At 61.3% G+C, this 19,746-nt stretch overlaps 1 protein-coding gene across 5 annotated transcripts in view; it reads right to left on the reverse strand.

Moving 5' to 3' along the window:
- DLGAP4 (DLG associated protein 4) overlaps nucleotides 1-19,746 on the reverse strand; it is a 155,724-nt gene that overhangs the window by 125,429 nt on the left and 10,549 nt on the right. For all 5 annotated transcript variants that reach the window (XM_064729782.1, XM_064729784.1, XM_064729786.1 and 2 more), the window contains exon 2: nucleotides 1,898-2,076. The gene's annotated coding sequence lies outside the window, so the exon portion shown is untranslated. The remainder of the gene's footprint in view (nucleotides 1-1,897; nucleotides 2,077-19,746) is intronic.

Consider the following 19,746-nt stretch of genomic DNA (forward strand, 5'->3'; position numbering starts at 1 on the left):
GCTGGGAGGAGGAGGAGGAGGGCTGAGGAAGGCTTCCTGCCGTACAGAGGGGCTGTGACTGGGTTGGGCAGGGCCTGAATCCTCACCCCAGCACAGCAGCCACCCCATGGGTGTGTGTCTGACCTCCACCCTCATCCCCAAATCTCCTTCACATCCCTGCACCACTGCCAGAGCCTTGATATTGGGAGAGCCATCCAGAATCCAGCCTGCAGAGCTCTTCTTCCAGAACAGCCCAGAAGGCTACAAAAACCCCTTTGACTGGCCCAAAGAGGGGCAAAGAGATTACTTGGCCAAAAACCCCCATGGATTATCCTGTGACACAACTCACAGCAGCTGCAGTGAGGAAGTGCCATGCTGGGAGTGCCTGGGATCCCCACACTGAGTGAACTCTTTTGGGGAAGCTGTGCTTTACTTCTGGCTGGTGGCACTGCAGGACAGAGCTACCACAGCAGGACAGGGCACTCACACACAGCAGGATAGAGCACCCACAGCAGGACAGGGCACCACAGCAGGACAGGGCTCCCACACAGCAGGATAGAGCACTCACAGCAGGACAGGGCTCCCACTGTCACAGACATCTTTTATGAAAAATCCTTTCCTTAAGGTTTTTCCTCCTGAGGAGCTGAGAGGCCTCAGGAACAAAATGCAAACAATGGTTATCTGCTGCTGTGGAATGCAACAGGTGGATCAGTGATTGGCCCATGTTGGATGTTTCTAATTAATGGCCAATCACAGTCAGCTGGCTCAGAGAGAGAGTGTGAGACAGAGCCTTTGTTATCATTCCTACCTGTTCTATTCTTAGCTAGCCTTCTAATGAAATCCTTTCTTCTATTCTTTTAGTATAGTTTTAATATAATATATATCATAAAATAATAAATCAGCCTTCTGAAACATGGAGTCAGATCCTCGTCTCTTCTCTCAACCTGAGACCCCTGTGAACACGGTCACACTCCCACAGCAGACAGGGCATCCACAGCAGGACAGAGCTCCCACAGCAGGACAGGGCACACCCGGCAGCACAGGGCACTCACAGCAGGACAGGGCTCCCACAGCAGCCCCTGCAGCATTCCCAGCCCTTGGGCTCCCACAGCTGCTGCCAGCCTGTGAAGGACAATCCCCTGACACACTTTGGATGCTCACTGGGTTTTCTGCCTATCTTGTTTCTTTGGGAGGCCAAACGCAGACTCTTTGAGTGTTTGGGTGGGCTGGGCTGATGGAGCTGGTGTCACATTCTGGAACACACCAGGAAATCTTTCCTGATGTGGGAAAGCCATGGGATTTATTCCTCTGCAGGTCTGCCCTGTGTGTTCACCCTGCCTGTGCTTTCAGAACATGTCCCTTCCCCATGGACCAGCAGCTGCCACAGCTCTGCCCGAGCTGAGAGCCCTGTCCCTTCCTCAGGGGGAACACAGGCTTCCTCTGGGCTGGCACATTCCCTGGCCAGTCATGGTGCTGAGCCCCTGCACCCTGCTCATGCCCAGTGTGCCCACAGCGAGCCCAGAGCTCCGGGGGCACAGCCCAGGGCAAAGCAAGGCCTGGGAGCCCATGCTGGGCTGTGGGTCTGCTCCCCACCTGGCTCATGGCTGGGGCTCCCTGTGGGCTCTCCTCCCTGCCCCAGGGACACCTGCAACAGTGCCCTGCAGCGTCCACAGCAGTGTCCTCCAGGCACCCTCTGTCCCCACGCTGGGGCACTGCCAGCACCTCAAGCAGCTCAGCCCTGTCCCCTTAACAGGCGTGTGCCCCTGCCCTGCCAGCAGTGTGTCTGCTGCCACCCGGGGCACAGAGCAGCACCCCACGAGAGGACACAACCCCCAGCATCCACAGCCTCCTCGTGCCCCTGACCCACGGAACCCCCAGAGCCACCCCGTGTCCCCAAAGTCCTGCCCCGAGCACTCACAGGCTGGGCGTGGCTCTCGTGGGTGGCACAGCTGCTGCAGGTGGCACAGCTCTCGTGGGTGGCACAGCTCTCCTGGGTGGCACAGCTGCTGCAGGACGCTGCCGTCATCCGCGGCGGGCGGGGGGACGCTGGTGGCCCATGTGCCGGCGCTGGGTGGTGGCAGCTCGGTGATCCTTGGGCTGAGGAGGGACAATGCACACGTGAGCCCAGGGAGCTGTGGGTGCGCCTGGGGCTCTGCCCTGGCTCAGGGCACAGAGCTGTTAAGGTGGGAAGGACCTGCTGGATCACCAAACCCAGCCAGCACTGCACCATGTTCACCCCGTCCCCAGGTGCCACTCGCCTTTTGAGCACTGCCAAAGACAGTGACTCCACTACTGCCCTGGGCAGCTGTGCCAGTGCCTGAGCACCTTTCCCATGAAGAAATTTTCCTTAATACCCAAACTAAACATCCCCTGGCACAGCTTGAGGTCATTTCCTCTCATCCTGTCCCTGTTCCCCGGGAGCACAGCCCAAACCCCCCTGGCTGTCCCTGCCTGTCAGGAGCTGTGCAGAGCCAGAAGGGCCCCCCTGAGCCTCCTTTGCTCCAGGCTGAGCCCCTTCCCAGCTCTCCCAGCTGCTCCTGGTGCTCCAGCCCCTTCCCAGCCCCATTCCCTTCTCTGGACACGCTCCAGCCCCTCAAGGTCTCTCTGGTTGGTTGTGAGGGGCCCAAACCAACCAGGAGCTCCACAGAGCTGCTCTCAGCAGTTTGAGGAGAAATGGGGTTCAAGGCTTAAGAGCCAGAGATGGCACCAAGAAGGGCAGGGCACCTCCCTGCTGCTCTCTGCCAGCCTGGCTGCTGCAGCAGGGACAGGCACATCTGTCCTCCCCATGCACTTCCCAAAGAGCAGCTTACACCCGGATCAGAGTAGGGGAAGAAAACTGCATTGCAATAAATCCAGGGAGGGAACTGGCTGCTGGGCCTTTAATCTGAGAGGAGCCTTCAAGATAAGAGCATTAGGAGGGGATGAAGCAGTCTTGGTGCAGGGATGGTGGGGCTGGTCCCTTGTCTGGGATTTGGCAGAGGGAGAGGTGGCTGTGCCATGCCCTGGCACCTGGGAGGGTCCCACATTTCCTGCCACAGCTGAGCAGCTCTGCATGGCTGCAGGACAGGGCACAGCACCCAGAGCACTGCTGCAAATGGCAGCAGCTGGAATCCCAAGCGGGAAGGACAGCACGGTGCTCAGTGGGATGTGTCCTACAGCCCCTCCTTCCATGAGGGGACCAGCCCCGAGTGCACCCCAGCTCCAAGCAGCCACGGGATCCCTTCTCTGGAAGTCCCTCTCTGGAGCTGGGAGGCACAGTGCACATGGCAGGGCTCTGCTCCTCCCCCTGAACCATCCTCTCCTGGTGACCTCCCAGGGATGGGATGGGATGGGATGGGATGGGATGGGATGGGATGGGATGGGATGGGATGGGATGGGATGGGAGGGATGGGATGGGATGGGATGGGACAGGAGCTGCTCCACAGGGCAGGAAGAAGCTGCCTGCTCTCCAGCTCGCTCTCTGGGAGAGGCAGGCACATTCCCCGTGTGCCTGGGGGACAGGAAAGGGAAGGGTCCCCCTGCATCCCTGGGAAGGAGGAGGGGAGCTGCCTGCTCCCACCCCCAGCAGGAGCCCCCCAGGATGGGCTCAGTGCTCAAAGCTCAGGGAAGGCCTCCCCTGCCAGGGCAGGACAGCTGGGCACCAGTGGGGACAGGGGCTGGGGTGGCCCCTCCTGTGCTCTGCCAGCTCAGCCAGAGATGGATGGAACCGGCCCTGCAGCCTGGTGTAAGTAATTGAGGGAAGAACATTTGTAAGGCAGGAGACAGCTGGATTAAAAAGGTGAAGCCCAAAAAGCAAATGAAAAGAGAATCACTGATGATGGATGGGAAGGCAGTGCCCGAGTCCAGCTTCTCCCTGGATGCACTGGTGAGCAGCAGCAAGGCAAGGTGAGCTGAGATCAAACCACAGTAAAAATCTGGGCAGCCGTGGGGGGGTTGGAAATCCCTCTAAGGTCATTGAATCCAGCGCTTAACCCAGCACTGCCAAGGCCACCACTAACCCATGGCCCCAGGTGCCACAGCCACCTTTTCTGAACACTTCCCAGGGATGGTGACTCCAGCACTGCCCTGGGCAGCTGTGCCAGTGCCTGACATCCTTTCCATGAAGAAATTTTCCATATTATCGAATCCAAACCTCCCCTGGTGCAGCTTGAGGCTGTTCCCTCTCATCCTGTCCCTGTTCCCTGGAGCAGCTGTCCCCTCCTGTCAGGAGCTGTGCAGAGCCAGGAGGGCCCCCTGAGCCTCCTTTTCTCCAGGCTGAGCCCCTTCCCAGCTCCCTCAGCTGCTCCTGGACCCTTCCCAGGCTCATCTCCATCCCTGGCTGCAGAGGCTGTGCCTGTGGAGAGGTGCCCAGGTGCCAGTGCTGCCTCCCCTGCCCTGCCAGGGCCTGCCCCTGCCCCCACAGAGCTCCCGAACATCTGCCGAGTGTTCCCCGAGGCACTGCAGCTTGCTTTGCTAATTGCTGCTGATCAGATGCTTCCTTGGCAAGGTGGGAAAGACATTTGGGTCAGAGAAAAGTAAATTGAATTTGTAAGGCAGAAGGACTCCCAATTGCTCGGTCTGCAGGAGAGGCTGAGCAGACCCAGCCCCCACCAAAGCAGAGGCTGCTCCCCCAGGCAGAGCCCTGGGATGGTCCCATCCCTGCTGGGCAGTGCAGAGGAGCCAAGGTGAGCCCACCTGAGCAGGGTCAGACTGTCAGAGCAGGACATCACAGCCCCAGCACCCCAGCATCCCCTCTGTGACCCTGTCCCTGCCAGCCTCTCCACAGCTGTCACTGGAGCCCATCACAAGGCACAGAGTGCTGTGCCACCCTCTCTGTCTGGATGAGGCCACCACCAGGACACCTCCACACCCTCCCAGCACAGCCCAGGGCCCATCTTCCCACATTCTGCTGCCTTTTCTTTCAGGATTCAGGCATCTCCAAGAGGCTGCAATTCCTGTTCCCCATCCCCGAACAGCAGCCAGAGCCTCCCAAACCATTCCCTGGCAGCTCTGACACTCAGCTGGTCCCAGCAGCTCACTGTCCCACTTGGTTTCCTTAACAAACCAGTTTGCCCCAGTGCTCTGGACACCCCAGGAGACCCCAAAGCATTCGCCAGGAGGTTTCCCAGACTGATAACCACAAGCAGACTGATCTCAGAGGGCACTCTGGGGACAGTGGCACCAGGCTGTCCCCACACACTGTGAATGCCCCCACACACTGCAGGTCCCAGCTGTGCACAGCATTAGCACCAAGCCCTTCCCCAGCATGGCCAGTGAGCCCCACCTCTACCTGCAGCTGGACATCATGGGGCATGGAGGGGCAAGGCTGTGCCAAAGAGACCCCAGAGGGCCAAGAGAAGAGCCAGGGATGGTGCCTGGCGCTCCCAAAGCCCTGGCTCATGGCCCTTGGTCCCACACACAAGGACGAGGAGATGGAGCAGCCCAGGAACCTCCATCTCCCAGGGATGGGGACAGTAGCTATGGCAGTGCTCAGGCTTGGACATCACTGCCTGGAGAAACACCCTGGGCCATGCTCAGCACCATGTGGGCAGTGAGAGGCAAACAGCAGAGGGGCAGCACATCTGGGCAGTGAGTGGCACACAGCAGAGGGGCAGCAGCCCCCAGCCAGCCATGGAGCAGAGCTCCATGATCACCATGCCCAGGATCTCTGAAAGCACCCCTGGAGCACCAACAGCCCATGCTGGGATATTGCAGGAGTCCAGAGCACCAGGTGTGCCCAGCCTGGGGACACTGCCCTGGGCTCTGAGTCACCCTCCAGGGCACCCAGAGCCCCAGTGCCAGTGCCCTGGACCAGGTTCCCCTTGAACCCGACAGAAATGTAACCAGGAGAGGGGGCAGGGCACAGCCAGCCCTGCACCAGCTCCAGCCCCCAGGGCAGCACAGCTCCAGAGCTGGAGAGCAGCAAGGCAGGAACTACTGGGCACAGCCAGGGAGGAGGTGGCACCATGCCAGGGAGCAGCTCTGCCACTTCTGCCACTGCCGAGGGACACTGCCACTGCTCAGGGACACTGCCATCACTGAGGGACAGTGCCATCACCGTAGGCACTGTACTTGCTGAGGGATGCTGCCATTGCTGCAGGGACACTGCCATGGCCGTGGGGCACTGGCACTGCAGAGGGCACTGCTATGGCTGCCTGCCCTGCCGGGCTGTTCCTCCCTCAGTGTGGCTGTTCCATGTTCCCAGTCAGGTTAGATCGGCTCTTCCCCTCTCCAGCACTGAGGGCACTGAGCTGGAACAAACCCACCTGGCCAGGGAGGCTGGGCAGGGTGTGGGGACACACAGGCTGTGGGGACATGGGCAGGCTGTGGGGACACACAGGGTGCTGTGGGCACCCAGTGCCAGCCCCCAGCCACGCCTCAGCCATGCCCACACCTCCCCACAGCCTGGGGGGAAGGCCTGGGCACAGAGAGGCATCTCTGGAACAGAGAGCTGTTGGTCCAGGCATGGCTCTGCCATTCCCCCTCACCTTGCCCATTTCCCATTTCCCATTATTTCCCATTTCCCATTATTTCCCATTTCCCATTATTTCCCATTTCCCATTTCCCATGCTGCCTGACCATCTTTCCAGCTAATTACCCTGCTCCTGCGGGCACGGGCCATGTGGCAGCTGGCATCTGCACCGGCTCCAGAAACGACCTTGGCTGCTCAGGGGACAGCAGGAGCCTCTCTGCCTGCCAGGCTTCCCCCGAGGCAGACAAGGATCCTCCAGCGGCGGGGACGAGGAGCCCTTCCAGCCCAGAAACCCTTCCAGCCCAGGAACACTTCCAGCCTAAGGAGCCCTTCCAGCCTGAGGAGCCCTCCCAGCCCAGGAACACTTCCAGCCTGGGGAGCCCTTCCAGCCTGGGGAGCCCTTCCAGCCTAAGGAGCCCTTCCAGCCCTGGAACACTTCCAGCCTAAGGAGCCCTTCCAGTCCAGGAGCCCTTCCAGCCCCAGGAGCCCTTCCAGCCCCAGGAGCCCTTCCAGCCCAGGAACACTTCCAGCCTAAGGAGCCCTTCCAGCCCCGGAACACTTCCAGCCCCAGAAGCACTTCCAGCCCCAGGAGCCCTTCCAGCCTGAGGAGCCCTTCCAGCCCAGGAGCCCTCTCAGCCCAGAAACCCTTCCAGCCCCAGGAGCTCTCCCAGCCCCGGAACACTTCCAGCCCCAGGAGCCCTTCCAGCCCCAGGAGCCCTTCCAGCCCAGGAACACTTCCAGTCTAAGGAGCCCTTCCAGCCCCAGAGCCCTCTCAGCCCAGAAACCCTTCCAGTCCAGGAGCCCTCCCAGCCCCAGGAGCCCTTCCAGCCCCAGGAGCCCTTCCAGCCCAGGAACACTTCCAGCCCCAGGAGCACTTCCAGCCCCAGGAGCCCTTCCAGCCCCAGGAGCCCTTCCAGCCTGAGGAGTCCTTCCAGCCCCAGGAACACTTCCAGTCCCAGGAATACTTCCAGCCCAGGAACACTTCCAGCCCAGGAACACTTCCAGCCCCAGGAGTCCTTCCAGCCCCAGGAGCCCTTCCAGCCTGAGGAACACTTCCAGCCCCAGGAACAATTCCAGCCCCAAGAGCACTTTCAGTCCAGGAGCCCTTCCAGCTCCAGGAGCCCTCCCAGCCCCAGAAGCTCTCCCAGTCCCAGGAACAATTCCAGCGCCAGGAGCCCTTCCAGCCCCAGGAACACTTCCAGCTCCAAGAACACTTCCAACCCAGGAACACGTGCAGCCCCAGGAGCCCTCCCAGCCCTGCTGCCAGCTCTGCTCTCCCAGCTCAGGAACACTGACCTGTGGCTCCCTCCCGTGCTGGGGGTCACTGTCACCTCCCCCAGGACCCCCAGCACTGCCTCCCTGCAGAAATTCCCACTTTCAGTTTTGGAGATCCTTCTCCTGCAGTTTCCCACCCCGGTTTTGTGGCAGCACTGCCCTGAGCCAGGTCTGGCTGCATCCCCTGCCAGCTGTGCCATGGAGAGGGGGCTCAGTGGAGAGAGCTTCGGGAGGAGCAAGGGCTGGGGCTGGGGTCCTTTAGGGAGCCACCTAGGGTGGCATTACTGCCACTGTCACCACCTGTCATCCCTGGTGTGGGGAGAGGTGGAGCAGAGAGGAGGCAGACACAGCAGCTCTCTGGGGTGGCAGCCCCTGGGGACATCTGACAGAACAGCCCCGAGCTCCCCAGGATGGAAGGGAGCTGTCAGCTGGCACAGGCTGCCAGGCACAGCCTGGGGCTGGAGGCAGGGCTGGCTGGCCCCAGGAGGGACACGGGCCAGCTGAGGTCATGGGCAGTGATGAGACACGAGTGGGAACCAGCTGGGCATCCCCTCCTGTGGCACAGGGGGGGACATGGGGACACCCCTGGCACCTTGCCCCCTGCCCTGCTGGGATGGAGGGCAGGACAGGCAGTGCTGGGGGCTGGACATGCTGAGGGACTCCAGAGAATGGGGGTCCTGGGTGCTGCCCATCCTCAGGAGCTGGGGCAGGGCCAGGGCAGTGCCTGGCCAGGTGTTTCACACCTCCCTGTCCTCACCTGGCTGCCAAAGGCTCAGCAGCTTCCCAGGCTCCTGTGGCACCTGGGGAAATGCCCCCTCCAAACCCCTTGGTGTGGAGGTGCTGGAGTCCCCAGGGGCTCGGGCAGTGACACACAGGTGACACACTGGGTGCGTCCCCACTCCCAGGAGCTCAGCAGCTCCTCCTGCCTGGCTGCTGCCTTCACCTGGAGCCCACCATGGCACAGGTGTGTTTGTGTGGGGGTTTCCTTCAGTCTCCTCCCCAAACAACCCCCATCTCCCATCACATTTCACATCTGCACATCCCTTTGCCTTAAAACAACAACCAAGGCCCTGCCATGAGGGGCTCGCTCCTGCCCTGCTGCAATAAAGAGGAAAAGAGCAGGGGAAAAATTGCTTCTCTAGCACCTCACTATTGCTCCAGCTCTGTGCTCTCCATCTCATCTCCATCTTATTCCTCATTCTCCTTTCCAGGAGCTGTCTGTAACCCTTGGATAACATCCTCCTCTCTCCCAAAGCCCGTGTCCCCTCCTGCCTGTGCCACAGGAACACGTCACACAGCCCTGTGATGTCAGGCTAATGTACAGACAGCCCTGTGTGCCTGTGTGCCAGCCAGCTCTGCCCCACATCTGCTGATTCAGGGAGAGAAGAGGCAAAAACACATCTACAAATGAGTTCTTGCTGTCCAGCACACACACACAGGCTGGGCTTCCCAAGTGGCTGAGCCAGGGATGTACAGGGTGTACTGACCCCCACCCTACTGAGCCCTGGGGGCAGCCCTGGCAGGTCCCTGTGCCCAAAGGTGCCACCTTGCAGCCTGGGCAGGGTGTGGGGCAGCTGCCAAGTGCCCCCTTACAGCAGCCCAAGCAGCTCCACCCCAGGTTTGGCCCGAGGCAGTGTGAGGATGGATTTGCAGGAGGCCCCCACCTGCTGGCAGGGCAGGTGCCAGGGCTGTCCTGATGAGCCTGGCACCCCCACATGCCACATCCCTCTCCAGCCCTGCCCTGGGGCCTGTGGAGCCCCCAGAACCTTCCCCTGCTCTCTCTGCCTGAGGAGGGGTTTCTCTGATCCAAGTGAGGCAACACATTCCTGGGTAGGATGGAGGATGAGCCCCTGCCAGCCTGGAGCAGCCCTGGCTCCAGCCTCCAGCCCCAGGAAACTTCCCCAGGGACCAAGTGCTGACCCCTCCAATCCCTCAGAGCTTGGAATGAGCACAGACAAGACCCATCCTTGGAGGGCTTTGGATGTATCCAGCACCCAAAGATTGATGGGCACACACAGAACTCTGTTCCCACAGCCCCAGGTCTCCCCTGGGTGCCAGCAGGGTCACACCCCAACGCAGGCAGGGCACCCTGTGACCCTGGGGGATGGACAGAGCAGCCCAGCTGGGTGAGGAGCCCCTCCAGCCCCCCAGCTCTGGGGGGAGCAGCACCAGGAAAGCAGGCAGAGCTCCTGTCCTTCCCCTCCCCTCCCCCCAGAGCCCAGCACTGTTTCATTTCCATCCTCACCTCCTGCTCCTGCAGTGGCTCCACAGCCAGCCCAGCACAGCCGTGACCCTTCCATCCCCCAGGCCCCTCTGCAGGAGCCAGGGCTGTGTGTGCTGCCAGACATGGGGGGGCAGGGGCTGAGCCACCAACCCCGACACATCCAACCCAGTGCCATGCTGGTGTCACCATCGCCACTGCTGGTGTCACCAATGTCACTGCTGCTGTCACCATTGCCACTGCTGCTGCTGCCACCATCCCCACTGCTGCTGTCACCATTGCCACTGCTGGTGTCACCATTGTCACTGCTGCTGCCACCATCCCCACTGCTGGTGTCACCACCCCACTGCTGCTGCCACCACCCCACTGCTGCTGTCACCATTGTCACTGCTGGCACTGCCACTCCTGGTGTCACTACTGCCACTGCTGCTGCTGCCACCATCCCCACTGCTGCTGTCACCATTGTCATGCTGGGTCACCACTGGCACTGTTTCTGCCACACCCCATGCTGCTGCCACCACCACTGCTCGCCACACCCACTGCTGTGTCCATTGTCATGCTGGCACTGCCACTCTGTGTCACATTGCACTGCTGCTGCTGCCACCATCCCCACTGCTGCTGTCACCATTGTCACTGCTGGTGTCACCACTGCCACTGTTTCCGCCACCACCCCACTGCTGCTGCCACCACCCCACTGCTGCTGTCACCATTGTCACTGCTGGCACTGCCACTCCTGGTGTCACCACTGCCACTGCTGCTGCTGCCACCATCCCCACTGCTGCTGTCACCATTGTCACTGCTGGTGTCACCACTGCCACTGTTTCTGCCACCACCCCACTGCTGCTGCCACCATCCCCACTGCTGCTGTCACCATTGTCACTGCTGGTGTCACCACTGCCACTGCTGCTGCCACCATTCCACTGCACCCAGAGTGCAGGAGGGAAGGCAGGACCTGTGCTGGGCCGGGCCCTGCTTTGCCTAAAGCTGCCAGTGATGCCTGGGGCCACCAACTCGTCCCCAGGGAGCGTGACAAGCGTGGCAGGCTGGCAGGCGAGCCCACGGCAGTGATGAGGCTCCGTGTGATGCCTCAGGCTCTTGCTCATCCCGGCTCCGTGACTCACAGCCCTGGCACTGCAGGAGGGGCTGGGGGTGTGGGGGGTGTGGGGGACACTCACCCAAGCACGGGGGTCAGGCTGGGACCTTCTGCCACCAGCAGGCAGCCAACAGCAGGTCCTGGTGGGGGCAAGGGCAGGGCAGTGAGCTGGGCATGCTGTGGGACAGGCTCTGCCACGGAGCTAGGCAGTGTTCCTCTCTGGATCTGGGAATGATTGAACAAAGGCCCTGTCCCACAGGGTGACCCTGTCCCACATGGTGACCCTGTCCCACAGTGACCCTGTCCCACAGGGTGACCCTGTCCCACACAGTGACCCTGTCCCACAGTGACCCTGTCCCACAGTGACCCTGTTCCACACAGTGACCCTGTCCCACAGTGACCCTGTCCCACAGGGTGACCCTGTTCCACACAGTGACCCTGTCCCACAGTGACCCTGTCCCACAGGGTGATCCGTCCACAGTGACCTGTCCACAGTGACCCTGTCACAGTGACCCTGTCCCACAGGGGACCCTGTTCCACACGTGACCCTGTCCCACAGTGACCCTGTCCACAGGTGACCCTCCATACAGTGACCCTGTCCCACAGTGACCCTGTCCCACAGGGTGACCCTGTCCCACAGTGACCCTGTCCCACACAGTGACCCTGCTCTGGAGTGATGTGGCACTGTGACCCTGCTCCCCGTGGTGACCCTGCTCCTTGGACAGAGACCTGCTCCATGATGACCCTGCTCTGGATATTGACCTTGTTCCATGGTGGCCCTGCTCCATATTGTGACCCCGCTCCTCTGCTTTGTCATCTGCCAGCCACCCACAGCTAGGCCTGGCTTGAGGCTTATCTTCCAGTTCACCCCCAAAGGAGCTCTCCTCTCCTGACCCACAACTTTCTGTAGGAGCAGAGACTGCAGTGAGAGCAGCTCCTGAGGCTTCTCACTCCCTGCTCTGACCATGCTGACCCTCCATCCCACAGACACCTCCTGCTGCTCCTCCAGGAGCTGGTGGGCTCTCACTATCCCGTCTTGGGGTGCAGCTGTGGGTGGGTTACCAGAACAAGCTCCAAAACTGGAGCATGTGGCTCCTGAAGCCTCCAGTGACTGCAGCCTCCCCACAAAATCATGTCCTTTCTCCTTTCTCCTTTCTCCTTTCTCCTTTCTCCTTTCTCCTTTCTCCTTTCTCCTTTCTCCTTTCTCCTTTCTCCTTCCCCCTTTCTCCTCCCTCTGGCTCTGGAGCAGATCCTCAGCATCGGGGGAGCTGTGGGGGTCTGGGACTGGGGGAGCACGGCTGTTTTCTCTCAGCTGCCCTCTCGGAACGCCCCGGACGGCTGTGCCCTGCTAATGGCAATGTGGGAGAGAGGCTGGGTTTGTGTGAGCCGGAGTGAGCGGAGCCCCGCTCGTCATTAGCGGTGAGTAAAGCGCGGTGAGTCACTGCTGCCATTAGCACACTGCTGAAGGCAGGCAAATGCAGCAGGAGAGGGCAGCTCCTCGGAGTCACTGCCTGAGCTCCTGCCTTCCGCCGGCACCTCTGCGCTGTCCCCGGGACGGCTGTGTGCCCCGCCTGCCCGCGGGTGGCTGTCCCCAGGCCGTGTCCCAGGGCTGCCACCCTGCCCGTGCCTGCCCCGCTCCCTGAGCTGCCCGGCTGCTCCTGAACCGCGGCGTTTCTAAAGGTCAATGCATGCAGGACACTTGTGCTTCTCCCCAGCTAATTGGCGCTAAAGACACGGCCAGCGCTGAGCTGCTCGGTGCCACCCTGGTGAGGGCACTGTGACCCTGTCCCACTGCAGCTGCCCCGGCTCTGTCACAGCCTGACCCTGCCTGTCAGCCCTGCCCAGGAACCCAGAGGTGTTTGTGAGTGAGCACGCAAGGCTACCCTGTCACTACTGCCTGTCCCCTTCCCCGGGCTCAGCCCCACTCCTCGCCATGGCCGCTGTCCTGTCCACTGCTCCTGCAGAGCAGGAGAGCTGCTGGGAGCCCTGGGAGGGCTGCTCCATCCCCAGCCCTGGGAGCTCCATCCTCAGCCCTGATCCCAGCTCCATCCCCAACCCTGGGAGTGCTGCTCCATCCCCAGCCCTGGGAGCTCCATCCCCAGCCCTGGGAGGGCTGCTCCATCCCCAGCCCTGGGAGCTCCACCCTCAGCCCTGAACCCAGCTCCATCCCCAGCCCTGGGAGTGCTGCTCCATCCCCAGCCCTGGGAGGTCCATCCCAGCCCTGGGAGCTCCATCCTCAGCCCTGATCCCAGCTCCATCCCCAACCCTGGGAGTGCTGCTCCATCCCCAGCCCTGGGAGCTCCATCCCCAGCCCTGATCCCAGCTCCATCCTCAGCCCTAGGAGTGCTGCTCCATCCCCAGCCCTGGGAGCTCCATCCTCAGCCCTGATCCCAGCTCCATCCCCAGCCCTGCCTTGCTCCTGAGCTCTGTCCCAGGCCCACCCAGAGGCTCTGACACGGTTCAGCCGTGGCCTCACACCAAACTCCTGCTCCACACGCTGCTCTGGCCGGCCCAGCTCAGCCTCTCCACCCGGAGAGTGCTGCTCTCTGCCTTGTCTGCTCACCTCACAGCCTCAATCCCTCTTCTTTCACTTCTTGTTTTTCAACCTTTTGGCTTTTTCCCATGCCTCTGCTCCAGGCTCATTGTATCCTGAGCACTGAGAACACAAACACGAGCGCATTCAAGAGCAGAGCCCTGCTGGGATGGCCATGCCCTGGGGGGTTACCCTGGCCCCAGCCCATCCCAGCCCCACTGTGGCCATGCCCAGCTGGTGCTGCAAAGGGCCCTGGTGACCAGGCACAGTGCCTTGCCACTGCCACCACTGCGGGGACAGCAGGAGGTGACCCTGCTGCTGGGGACGCTGCGCTGGGTACCACAAAGAGAAATGAAGATGCCAAAGCTCCGAAGAAAGCAGAAGGCTCATGGAGCCTGAGAGCAGAGAGAATTCCTGCAGGCACCAGGAGGACCCTGGACACAGCCCTCGTCCCTGCCCTGCTCCACGCTGCCACCCCCACGTGCTGCCCAGGCTCCAGGGCGAGACACTCCGATCCTCCTATTCAAACGGATTACAAATTACTGTCTGATCCACTAATTAGGACGGGAAGATGAGTGTGCCTCTGACAGTGCTGTTTAGCAGCCATTTAGCGATGGCTGGGAAGGCAGCGTGGCCGCAAGCACCGCACGGTGAGCGGCCACATCTGCTCCAGCAGCGAGCCCGGCAGCGCCCCGGGACCCCCCCGGGATCATCCCTGCCGCCAGCAGCTCTGCCCGACCCCATCTCCGCTCCCAGAGCTGCTCCTGCCCCGCTGCAGAGCCCCCCCGCTCCCACGGATGTCCCCAGGCCATTTGGCTCCCAGCCCCGCTGCCATTACTCTGTATTTATTTAACAAAATTAAACCCTGCTTAGTGGGGCCGGCAAATCGGATCTGCCGCGGCTGCTGCCGGGAAGGGCAGCCTGGCACCGGGCTGGGGCCACCCCAGCGGCCGTGGGGGCACACGGAGCCTCCCTCCTTCCCGGGAATGGGCAGCAGCACAAGCCCGCAGCTCCCTGGCACCCTGGCTGCTGTGTGACAGAGGCTGGCTCTGCCTGGGCACGACTCCAGGAGCAAAGCTCCGTGCTGGGCTGGGCTCCCCGAGAGCCCTGGGTAGTGGTGCCAGGCATGGCCACGGCTCTGAGAGGAGCCCCCAGCCCTGTGCCCGCCTGCTGGCATGGGGGCTGTGGGGTTTGGGTGATGCCAGGCTCGTGGGGGCTGCTCTAGAGCCCTCCTTCAGGCAGTGCCCAGGCACGGGACACTGCCCCAGGCAGGAGAGCCCTCGCTGTCCCTGCAGGGCCCCTGTGTCCCCTGTAGCTCCTACAGGACCAGGCTCCTCTCTCCTGAGTGTGAAACCTACTCTGGGTCAGGCAGGAGCCCGGGGGGTCCAGGAACACCTCAGGAACATCTCTACAGCCTTGGCCTTCCCAAAACTCATCCATTCCCCAGCATCAGAGCCCTTCCAAACCACCCCAGGGCTGGGCACAGGATGCTCAGCTCCCATGGGGCAGAGCACAGAGCCAGCAGCACAAACCACCTCCCCAGGGCAGGGATCCCCTGGCCCTCCAGCCCACTGGGACCTCCTTGGGTTCTCCAGCCTGCTGCCCCTGGGCACTGGGCCAGCCCTGGCACAGCCCTGGCACAGCCCTGGCACAGCATCACCCAGCACAGGATTGCAAAGGCAGAGGGAGAGGGAACAGGCAGGCACAGGCACCCAGAGAGGAAAAGCTTCATCACAGAGCCAGGCCCAGCCATCACCAGAGGAGCTACAGTGCCATTAATGAATGCTTTCCATTTTAATGAAGTTAATCTACCTCTAAAAGCTCTTTATGCCCACAAACATATGAGCTGAGAGAGAACAGGACCTGCAGCCACATTTTTACAGCATTTGAGCATGGTTTTTGCAGCCACCTATTTCCCAGCAAAGCAGCTGGGGGAAAGAACATCCCCTGAGCAGGCTTCAGCCCCTCCACTGTGCCAGTTACACCTGGAGATCCACGGCCTGCCAGGAAAAGCGAGATCCTCTGTTCCCATTATGATAAAAGTTAGAAAAACAGTGAATTTCAGTGAAAAAGCTCATACAGTCTTTTGTCAGCTGGGGAGGAGATGGTGCTGGCAGAAGGAGGTGCTCAGGGGGTGCTGAGAAGCCCCTGCCCAGCACAGCCCCCTGTGCCCCCTGCTCCCATCCCAGCCCATGGTGCCAGGCAGGCTCTCAGAGCAGGAGCTGTGCTGGGGCTGCCCCCAGCCCCCAGCAGCTCCCTGCCTGCTTTGCCAGCTAGGGATCATTTTCCCAATTTCCTGTTACTCCTGGACAGGAGTGCAGGTGCCCTGGGTTTGATTCTCTGGCTCCTCTCCAGTTTCACCTTTCCCAGCACTCTCAAACAGGAGAGTTGGAACTGGATTTAAACCTGGCATGACCTCCTCAAACACACAGGTCTGGATTTGCTCCTCCCTCCTCCTTGGGAATCCTGTGGAATTCCTGTGTCCTGCCAGCAATGCCAGCCCAGGTGTCAGTGCCAGCAGCACCCTGGGGAGCTGCTCCTCCTTCCTGCAGGGGAGGACACACACAGCCACCTCCCCAAAAACATCCAGCTGAGCAGAAACCTTCCCATCCCACCTGCAGAGCCTGGCAGGAGCAGCAATGGTACTGGAGGCTCAAACACGTCCAGGGACAGGACAGATTTCCTCCAGGAGAGGCAGGCAGGGGCTCTGAGGGCTCCTGTCATGGCCTGGGTGAGGGATACCTGAATGAAGGATCCCTGGGTGAGGGATCTCTGGGTGAGGGATCCCTGGGTGAGGATCCCTGGGTCAGGATCCCTGGGTCAGGATCCCTGGATGAAGGATCTCTGGATGAAGGATGGTCTGGATGAGGGATCCCTGGGTGAGAGATTCATGGGTGAGGGACCCTTGGGTGAGGGACCTTTGGGTGAGGGATCCCTGGGTGAGGATCCCTGGGTGAGAGATCCCTGGATGAGGAATCCCTGGGTGGGAGATCCCTGGGTGAGAGATCCCTGGGTGAGAATCCCTGGGTGAGGATCCCTGGGTGAGGGATCCCTAGGTGGGAGATCCCTGGGTGAGGATCCCTGGATGAGGAATCCCTGGGTGAGGATCCCTGGGTGAGGGATCCCAGGGTGAAGGATGGTCTGGATGAGAGATCCCTGGGTGACGAATTCCTGGATTAGGGATCTCTGGATGAGAAATCTCTAGATGAAGGATCCCTGGATGAGGGATGGCTTTGGGCTCTCCCTGCCCACAAAGCCCCCACTGAGACCCCTTTGAGGGGTACCAGAGCTGGGTCCAGGGCAGAGCTGAGTCCTCTCCAGCCACACCGGTGGTTTGCTCTCCACCATTCTGTCTTTCCAACCACAACTGCCTCTCCCTGCAGCCTGCCCCGGCCTCTGGCAGCACTGCCAGGGCAGGAGGTGCCAGTGCCATGGGAGCCCCCAGCAGCACCCACCCTGCTGCCTCCCCTGCTCCTCTGGCACTGCTCCCACAGCTCTGTCACAGCCCAGAGGGTCTCAGGAAAGTCTGGGAGGTTCCCAACACCCTCCTACCCTGGGGCCTCACCACAGGCTGCTGCAGGGACCCCCCTGTGCCAGCTCTGAGGCAGGACAGCCCCATGTGCACCCCAGAGCTCCGAGCACTGCACAGGGCTGGCACCCAGGGCTCCTCCTGCCACCAGGCTCCCCAAAGGCCACCATGTGCTGTGACTTCTCCTCATGGAGAATGTCCCCATGTGCCCCCAGCCCAGGCACCCCTCGGGGGTGACTCCCTGCCCACGGGGGAGATGTCAAAGCAGCTCCCCCTCTCCCTGCTGCCCCTCTCCCTGCCAGAGCACAGGAATGTCCCCTCACACCCCTCTGAGGCAGGAAGGTCACAGCAGCTTCCCAACCCCAGTGGAAACCAGCAGCTCAGTGTAAACAGATGCTTGTGGAAATAAAATTCCTCTTGGCTTTCTCTGATATTTGCCTCTGTCCACAGAGCCTTGGCTGCTGCTGCCACGGGCCATGGGATCTCCTGGAGCACCCACAGACCCACCCCAGACCACGATGGAACCTGGCAGAGGGATCCTGGCTTGGTCTGAGCCCTTCCCTGTGGAGGTGGCTGGAGGAATGGGGATACCAAACACATTCCTGCCTTCTTGGCAGGGGCAAAAATGGCCAGGTTTGATGGATCTGATGACACACACAGCAGGAGTTCCTACACAACCATGGAATATCCTGAATGGGAAGGGACCCACAAGGATCATGAGCCCAGCCCCATCCCTGCACAGACACCCCAGCAATCCCACCCTGGGCATCCCTGGCAGTGCTGTCCCAATGCTCCTGGAGCTGTGGCAGCCTCGGGGCTGTGCCCATTCCCTGGAGAGCCTGGGCAGTGCCAGCACCCTGTGGGAAAGAACCTTTCCCTTATATCCACCCCAACACTCCCTGACAGCTCCAGCTGGTATTTTCCCAATAGCTAAAACTCATCCTCATGGGGATGAGCAGTCCTGGAGGGTCCAGCCCAGGATGTGTGGGATACTCTGGAGCAGAGAGGCACAGCCACACTGGGTGCCTCAGGCATGGGCACTTCTGAACACCAGGATGGGTGTTCAGGGCTCTCCAGAAGCAGAGCAGATGCAGTTTGGGGTGTATTGAGGTTAAAGCCTGACTCAGAGTGACCCCTCCAACCCCTGGTTTGCCTGTGGGGCTTTGGCTCCAAGGCCAGTCCCATGTCCTGCAGCTGTGGCAGGCACTGGATTTGGAGAACCTCTGAGCTGTGTCCTCACTGCACTGCCCTGCAGGAGGGATTTGCTCTATTCCATAGGATTTTTGGAAAAAATTCTTCCCTGTGAGGGTGGGGAGGCCCTGGCACAGGGTGCCCAGAGCAGCTGCGGCTGTCCCTGGATCCCTGGCAGTGCCCAAGATCAGGATGGACAGGGCTTGGAGGAACCTGATCTGCTGGAAGGTGTCCCTGCCCAGGGCAGGCAGATGGGGCTGGGTGTCTGTGAGGGCCTTTCAACCCTCTCAGTCCTGTCAGGAAGTGGGATGAGCCCAGGTGGGATGAGGGGCTGACCCAGCTCCCACCACACCCTCCCTGACCTTCTCCTGCAGGTCACAGGGTGTCCCAAAGCCACCAAAGCCCAGCAGAGGAGAGGACACGTGGCCCCAGGCAGGAGAGAGCGAGGGGGAGCCCAGCAGGCAGCTCCTGCTGGAAGTGGCTCACCCTCCCTGGGACCAGCAGTGCCACTGAAGTAGGGCTGCGGGCAGGGAACAGGGCGTCCCATCTAATTATATCAGTGTGTCCCACAAAGAGCAGCTGCCACTGGGCTGCCCTATTTCCTGAGCCCTCCTCTGGGCCGGCAGCGCCGTGCTGGCACAGCCCTGGCACAGCACCAATGGAGCTTCCCCTGGGCAGGAATGGCTGCTGGCTCTGGGGCACTTGGGGTGGCTTGGGGTCCCCATCCCACCCTGCACAGCCTGGCCTGGCTCACACCGGGCTCCCCACAAGCTGTGAGTGATCCCAGAGTGCCACAAGGTGCAAACACCAGAGCGGTGCCATGGGGACAGGAGCCAGCCCAGCCATGCCCTCCCACAGGACACTGCAGTTTGTGTCCCCACTGCCCCATCCGCCATAGGACACTGCAGTTTGTGTCCCCAGTGCTCCACCACCCACAGGACCCTGCAGTTTGTGTACCCAGTGCCCCACATCCCACAGGACACTGCAGTTTGTGTCCCTACTGTCCCACATGCCACAGGCACCGCTGCTGGAGCCACGGAGGGCTCTACAGCACAGGGACTGTCCTGGCTCCAATGGGTGCCATGGGCACCCCAAACCCGACAGTGCCCTCACACCTCCTCCTGCGCCTCTCCCAGTCCAGCACTCACATTCCAGCTCAGCTCAGCCCATGCCCTGGGAGAGCCCATCCCCCTCAGGGCTGTGGTAGGATCACAGAATCCCAGAATGGTTTGGGTTGGAAGGGACCTTAAAGCCCACCCAGTACCATGGCAGGGACACCTTCCTCTGTCCCAGCTGCTCCAAGCCCCATCCAACCTGGCCTTGGGCACTGCCAGGGATGGGGCATGGATAGGGGCCCTGTGCCAAGACCCTCTGGAGGTGGCTGGAGCCATCAGGAGGTAAATGGCATCTCAGGCAGCAGCAGGGCTCTGCCAGGAGCAAACCCCTCCTGCCCCTGATGGAGCAACTGCAATGA

Source organism: Zonotrichia leucophrys, chromosome 20, assembly GCF_028769735.1.
Source record: "Zonotrichia leucophrys gambelii isolate GWCS_2022_RI chromosome 20, RI_Zleu_2.0, whole genome shotgun sequence".
Taxonomy (NCBI): domain Eukaryota; kingdom Metazoa; phylum Chordata; class Aves; order Passeriformes; family Passerellidae; genus Zonotrichia; species Zonotrichia leucophrys.